This window comes from Eublepharis macularius, chromosome 9 (genome assembly GCF_028583425.1).
Source record: "Eublepharis macularius isolate TG4126 chromosome 9, MPM_Emac_v1.0, whole genome shotgun sequence".
Classification (NCBI taxonomy): Eukaryota; Metazoa; Chordata; class Lepidosauria; order Squamata; family Eublepharidae; genus Eublepharis; species Eublepharis macularius.
This window is the reverse complement of record NC_072798.1, coordinates 47,744,015-47,751,056: the sequence shown is the minus strand read 5'-3', so window position 1 is coordinate 47,751,056 and position 7,042 is coordinate 47,744,015.

Here is a 7,042-nt window from a genome sequence, read left to right as displayed (position 1 = left end):
GGTTCAAGCGAGGCGGGCTTCCTTAGGGCTGGGGACCACCAGTAAACATTTATCCGCTGATCGAAGTGGTCTCCGGGGAACGTACAGGGAGAGGCGGTCCCGAAGATATGCCGGTCCCAACCTGCTCAGGGCTTTAAAGGTAAGCCAGTGCAGCTGGCGCAGGACAGGTGTGATATGTGACTGGTAAGATATACCAATCAGGACCCACGCCGCCGCATTCTGGACCAGTTGTAGTTTCCGGATCAGGCCCAGAGGTAGCCCAGCGTAGAGTGAGTTACAGTAATCTAGCCTGGAGGTGACCGTTGCATGGATCACTGTAGCCAGGTCCTGGGGCGTCAGGTAGGGGGCAAGTTGCCTGATCTGACGAAGATGGAAAAATGCAGACTTGGCAACCGCCGTGACCTGGGCCTCCATCGATAGGGAGGCATCCAGGAACACACCCAGACTCTTTACCACTGGCAAAGTTGCCAGTGGTGTCCCATCCAGGGCAGGGAGCTGGATCCCAACATCTGGCAGCCCCTGTCCCAGCTGCAGGACCTCCGTCTTCACTGGGTTCAATTTCAGTCTGCTCTGTTTCAACCATGCCGTCACAGCCTCCAAAGCTCTGGCCAGATCATCTGGGGCCGTGTCTGGCCGGCCGTTCATCAACAGAAAAAGCTGGGTGTCATCCACGTATTGATGACAGCCCAGCCCAAACCTCCACACCGACTGGGTGAGGGAGCGCATGTATATGTTAAATAACATCGGAGAGAGTATTGCCCCTTGGGGAACCCCGCACACCAAAGGGTGATGGGGCGATAGATCTCCCCCGAGCACCACCCTCTGTCCCCGACCCTGGAGAAAGGAGACCAGCCACTGTAAGGCTGTCCCCCTAATCCCCACGTCGGAAAGGCAGCTGGCCAACAAATCATAGTCAACCGTGTCAAACGCTGCTGCCAGGTGTATAATGTCCATATGCAAGAACATTAGCAGTTTCTCGCTATCTTTATCTGGAATTAGCTGCAAGATGTTTACTGATAGTACTAGATCTGACAAGCATTATGTCAATGGAATTAGACTTTGCTTGCAAAAACTTGAGTCTCACTTTGCAGTCTTTAGCAAATAAATCTAATGGCTTTTCTAATTCATGGCTGGTTGGAAGCCAAGCAGTTAATTCACTGGAAGTCTATAAACACTATGAAAGTATGCCTTTGCAAATATTAAGAACATTCTTTGAGTCGTATTCATTTTGACATGCAAAGGTTTGTATGGATTTTTTTCCTGCCGGTTTGATATGAAAGTTTCACACCCTGAAGCGCTGTCTTGAACTGAAAGAATCATAGAATTAAACCAATACATTATGGTGATTTTACTCAGTTTCTTTAAAGTTGAATGCAGATTTTCTGGAAATGTTCATCAGCTTCTAGATTATAGTGCCATCAAAGCAAATATCATGAGATTTGAGATTTCATAACTAGCTTTTCCTGTTTCCAATAAGAGCCCACCACATGGTATACAAGGGACAAAATGACAATATCCATCCCAAATTGTATGTCTATCTGGTATTAAGAGGTTCAGTGCCTATGAACATGGGACTGGGTGGAGAGGAACAGTGTAATCCTGTGGGCCCAGCAGGCTGAGCGCCAATACCCTAGGTTAACACAAGTGTAATATTAATAGCAGCAGTAGTAATAGTTGTAGTAATAGTACTGGCTATAACAATAGCCATAGAAATCAAGGCTAACAAAACAGCCCTGACAAGCCACACCCCTACAGCATCCTTGAATTTGTTGTTTACCAACATTATTCATTTAGATAGGGAAATGTTCTTTAAAAACAATTCCAGTGATTCAGCATACAAATTATGAGCCATATTAGCACAGCCAATAAGATTTTAAAATCTGGGCTAACTGCTTGCATTCTAAATGATCATTCCATCACAATATATGTTAGATTTGAGATTGTCCTAAATAAGCTTTCCCCAAGAATACTGTTTTTGCAACCATGTCTCTAATCTCCCTTGGCATGAACCCTATTCTTGAGCAATTCCTGTGATTTGAAGCAGCTTTAAGTTTTAGTGGAGAAAACATTGATGCGAAAGTGGGGTTTCCAAATTCCTTCGGCATGGTGCTGATGTTCTTCCTCTCTGACAGGACAACAAAAACATTTGATTCCTAATACAAATGGCTTTGTTTTCCTCAGCACATACGTTCTGTTCCAATTAATTCATGTTAAAATTTGAAAGAAACAATATTTTCTCAAAACCAAAGAAAACAGCTGATAATTAAAGAAGTGTTTTCTCTCTCAGCATATCCCATGGTGTTTGTAGCGACCTACCTTTCAAAGGGCTTCCCTGTTAGAATGCCTGCATAATTTCTGCTTTTGTTAATGGTGCATTCAAATGAAGCTTTTCCATCCACAGAGAGCTCAAATACAAAGCTTGCCCTCAGAGGGTCTAGGTCCCCGCCCTCTGTGAGAAAGCATTTAAAATTATATTATTTAGTGGATTTTATATTTCTCTTATGAAGGAAGGAAAAATTACCAACATGAGAAAGATGTACTACTGTACTCAGTTTCCCACAACCTGGCAGAAAAATATAATACAAAAATAAATTCCAAGAAATAGTACAAATTACAATTACATCAGCAAAAAAAAAAAATTATTAGATTTTACCCTTTAATTTATTCAGATTAGTAAACCAAGTCACAAATGTGCAATTAATAAACAACATTAGAATATGCATCTAAAATGGATACTAAAAAGTTAGCTTATAATGGTCTTCTAAAAAATGTATTCAGTTTTTCATCTTGGAACCACCTCAGCTTTTCAGTCATTTCAAAAAGAGTCCAGTAGCGCCTTTAAGACTAACCAATTTTATTGTAGCATAAGCTTTCGAGAATCACGTTCTCTTCGTCAGATGCATGATACAGAGACTGCATGATGCATGCATGATACAGAGACTGCATGATACAGAGATGCATGATACAGAGACTACACCAGTCTCTGTATCATGCATCTGACGAAGAGAACTTGATTCTCGAAAGCTTATGCTACAATAAAATTGGTTAGTCTTAAAGGTGCTACTGGACTCTTTTTGATTTTGCTACCACAGACTAACACGGCTAACTCCTCAGTCATTTCAGTTTACCATTCTGTGTATGTACAAAAGGAAAAGCAGTACACTTCTAAGGTTCTCCCTCAGTACAATTTTTGTTGTGGAAAAATTGACTAATGCATCTAACTCCAATAGAGCTCAAGGCCCCTTTGGCTGCTGTGTAAATGAGGCATGTACAGTCCTGCATTCTCTGTTGCAGAAGAGTGGCGCATGAGTGGAGACTGTGCAAAACAGGTCTCCCTTAAAGGCTGATGTCAGAACCACCACCCCCAGCAAACGCTGTTGTACTGATTCTTCAAAAGTGGCCTTGTGGGTATGGATAGTGTTTGAACTCATAGACTAAGTCCATTGAAGAAAATAGGCTTAGAAAGGCGTAACTCTGTTTAGGATGGCACTGCACCATCTTTCTCTTCTAAGCAAACCTATTACTCATCTGGGCATGCTACAGTGGCTTCTCTGAGTTTCACTGAGTAATTACATTATTTGATATGTACAAATTCACAGATTCTGGTGCTGACATTTGAACCTTGTAAAATTATAAAGGCAGCCAAAGAGACAATCAAATTCATGGCTAGTGCTTTCTCTGTGAAAGTCCATGTAAACCTCCATGTCACAGACGGGCTCGTTGTTCCAAGAGTGCTACAGTTGCACAAAACACAGGGGCATTGTTACTGGAGGGGACTGCCCCCCAGCAGCACCACAGTGGCTGCATTCAGGCACTTGCTTCTCAGCCCAGTTCAGAATGTTGGTTATTGACTTTTAAAGTGCTAAATGGCTCAGAAGGGAGACTGCCTCCCTTCATACGAGTCTGCCTGAGCAAAGTCAGGCTTTCGGTAGCCCAGCTCCCAATGCTTACATTAGCTCAAGTCTCCTTGGCAGGTAGCCAGGACGCGGGGAGGGGGGGGGCAGGTTTGCTGTAAAATTCCCTACCCTATAAAATCCATCTAATGCTGCCTCTTCCCCTTCTGACCTGTTAGAGATTCACACACACACAAAAATATTCTAGAGGGTGTTTATGTTTTTTCCACCTTGACTTGATATTTGAGTCTATACGATGAACAGTCCTGCTGACTGCTGGTTTTATTGCTCAGTTTATCACTGTTGATTTTGCTGACTATTATTGCTGTTTTAATGTTTTGTTTTTTTAGTTTACGGTTTGATCTTATTTATGTTCAGGTTTCTGTTTAAGTTTTTATTGTTTTCTTCATGTGATATTTTCAAAATGGAAGCCACATATAGTTTTATTTGTAAGGGGAAGGTGAGATATTTATGTTCAAAATAAGTAAAAGTGTGCATTTCAGAGTATCTTTACACAAGACAAATTACATGAGTAGGATCAATTGAAAGATCTTACACTTGTTCTCCCATTGTGGATACACATGCACCGCTACAGAGCCAGAGTACACTTGAATATAAGACCACACTTCAGTGTCCCCGTGTAAGAGGTCTTCCTTGTGCATTGCAAAATCAAAAAGAGTCCAGTAGCACCTTTAAGACGAACCAACTTTATTGTAGCATAAGCTTTTGAGAATCACAGTTCTCTTCGTCAGATGCATCTGACGAAGAGAACTGTGATTCTCGAAAGCTTATGCTACAATAAAATTGGTTCGTCTTAAAGGTGCTACTGGACTCTTTTTGATTTTGCTACTACAGACTAACACGGCTAACTCCTCTGGATCTTGTGCACTGCAACACTCTGAGCCAAACTATCTTCTGCCATCCAGTGGTTAAACATACACATGGCAATTCATGTGCTAAGAATACATATTTCTGCAATGAAGACAACAGTGAAACCTCAAGCATCAGAAAACTTACCACTTTATTCCTAAAAATAGTTTTAACTGAAAATTGTCAGGCTGTACCAAAACCTCAGAGGAAGAAATCAATCCCTTTAGAAGTGCCAAATGCAGCTTGCAGATCCAAGATGCAAATTAAGCTGTTTTTACTACTGCTCTAAGGTTATGCTGTACCTTTTGAGTCTTAAAGTAAGATCATAGATACATTACATTAAAACAGAACTGTATATGTATCAAAATACTTTTATTTTATTAAAATAATTTATTGGGTAGGTTAACATACGTTTCACAGATTACAAATAGTCTTGGCCAGGGATTTTGTGAGGAGTGGGGCTGGGGGAGAGAATTCTAGAAACCTTGGAACTGGGCAAGTCATATGATTTGTTTTCTTAGGGTGTTTGATTTGGAGCTGGGTGAAGAGAGGCTCAGAGGAATATTTGTTTGGGGGCCCATGGTATCTCTTGGCAGGTTTGGATTTACTGGCTTTGCTAGTGTTATGGACCACGAGCCACCAATTTGAAAATAAAAATATGGTTGGAAGGCACATTAGTATTAAGTAACCTTTCTAACTTTCTGAAGCTAAGCAAATGCAGATCTAGTCAGGAGCTGGGTAAGAGGAAAAAAGCATGATAGCTGCCTTGAGCAAAAAAGATGGCCGAGATATTTAGAACACAAATAAATAATTTAAGGCCCAGTCTTCAGGGGCAAGAATCTGTTCACTTACACTACTATGGCAGAAGAGATAATGTGTCACCAGCACAACACTTGTCTTTTGCAGCATTATACTTGCACATCTTTTTTAGCTCCTGTGTAGATGGAGTGGTATAGAGGAAGAGAAAAAGTACAGGACCTCTTCAAAAAATGCAAAAGTTGGTTTGACTTGGATCAGAGCAAACATACATCGGTCTAGCCAAGCATTCTGTGTCTATCATTGACCATTTAGATGCCTCCAGAAAGAATGTAAGCCGGGCAGGATGTTATTTTCTCCAGCATGTGGTATATTGAACATGGCGGTTCCTTCATTGCATCCAATCTTTTGAAAAAGCAATCAAAGTTAATGGTAATGAACCCTGATGTCATTCCAGGCATGTTTGTGGCATAGGCTAATGGTTAGATTTCTAACAGCGTAGGCAGCACAATTCCCAGGGGAGGAGCAAAACTAGGTGGGGCCAAATCTGCAAAGAGGGTGGTACCAAAAGCCAAAAAGAATTTTAAAAATAAATTACATACTACAGATCTTTATTACATAAATTAACAATAAATGTATGACAGCTAACTAAAATAATAATAAGAAAAAAATGCAACCTATACAAATATTGCTAGGATTATTCAACACAATGTATTTCTTCTAATTGATGCTCTCTTGATGAACACATTAGCTTTAATATTGATCCATCATCCAAGGGATATGTTGGTATCTGTGTAGAATAGCCATGTGACTGAGCCTGGCATGCTTAACTGCGGAAAAGTCTTTATCCTACAAAGATATGAGAAATGCCTTTCTGATGTACACAACATATAGAGTGGCTTATTTTAACCACCTTTGTCAGATCTGGTAGCAGCTGTTGTAGCTGGCCTGGTCACAGGCTCTCAGTGCTCTCCCTAGAGGCCTTACGGTGGGGCCCGGAGTTCTCCCAGAATTGCAACTGATCTCCAGATTACAGAAATCAATTCCCTGAAGAAAATGACAGCTTTGGAGAATGGACTGTATGGCATCACAGCCCTTCGGAGCTCCTTCCACTCCCCAAGCTCTACCCTCCCCAGGCTCCACTCCCAAATTGCCCAGATTTTTCCACACTGAAATTGGAAATCCGAGCTCTCCCATGTAAAACTTTTTGATGGTGACTCTGTTACAGAATGTCTTCCCTAAGGTGGTGTGAAAGCTCTGTACCCTTTCCAAGGTAGTGCCAAGGGCCTAGTCTGTCATCTGGAAACTGTTCTTTATAGGTGAACTTGTTGCATTTAATTATGAGAAGTTTTGAGGGACAGCTATATAGCTGTGGTTTGTTTTGCTAAGTCTAGGTTGGAAAAATCTGCACATTAAGATTTTAATAAATTTCAGTTTTTGATACTGTGTACTGTGTGGGGCGATTAAAAGTTGAGACCTAATGGTCTAGATTTGCTCAAAAGGCTTCTTTTCATTTTTTGTGG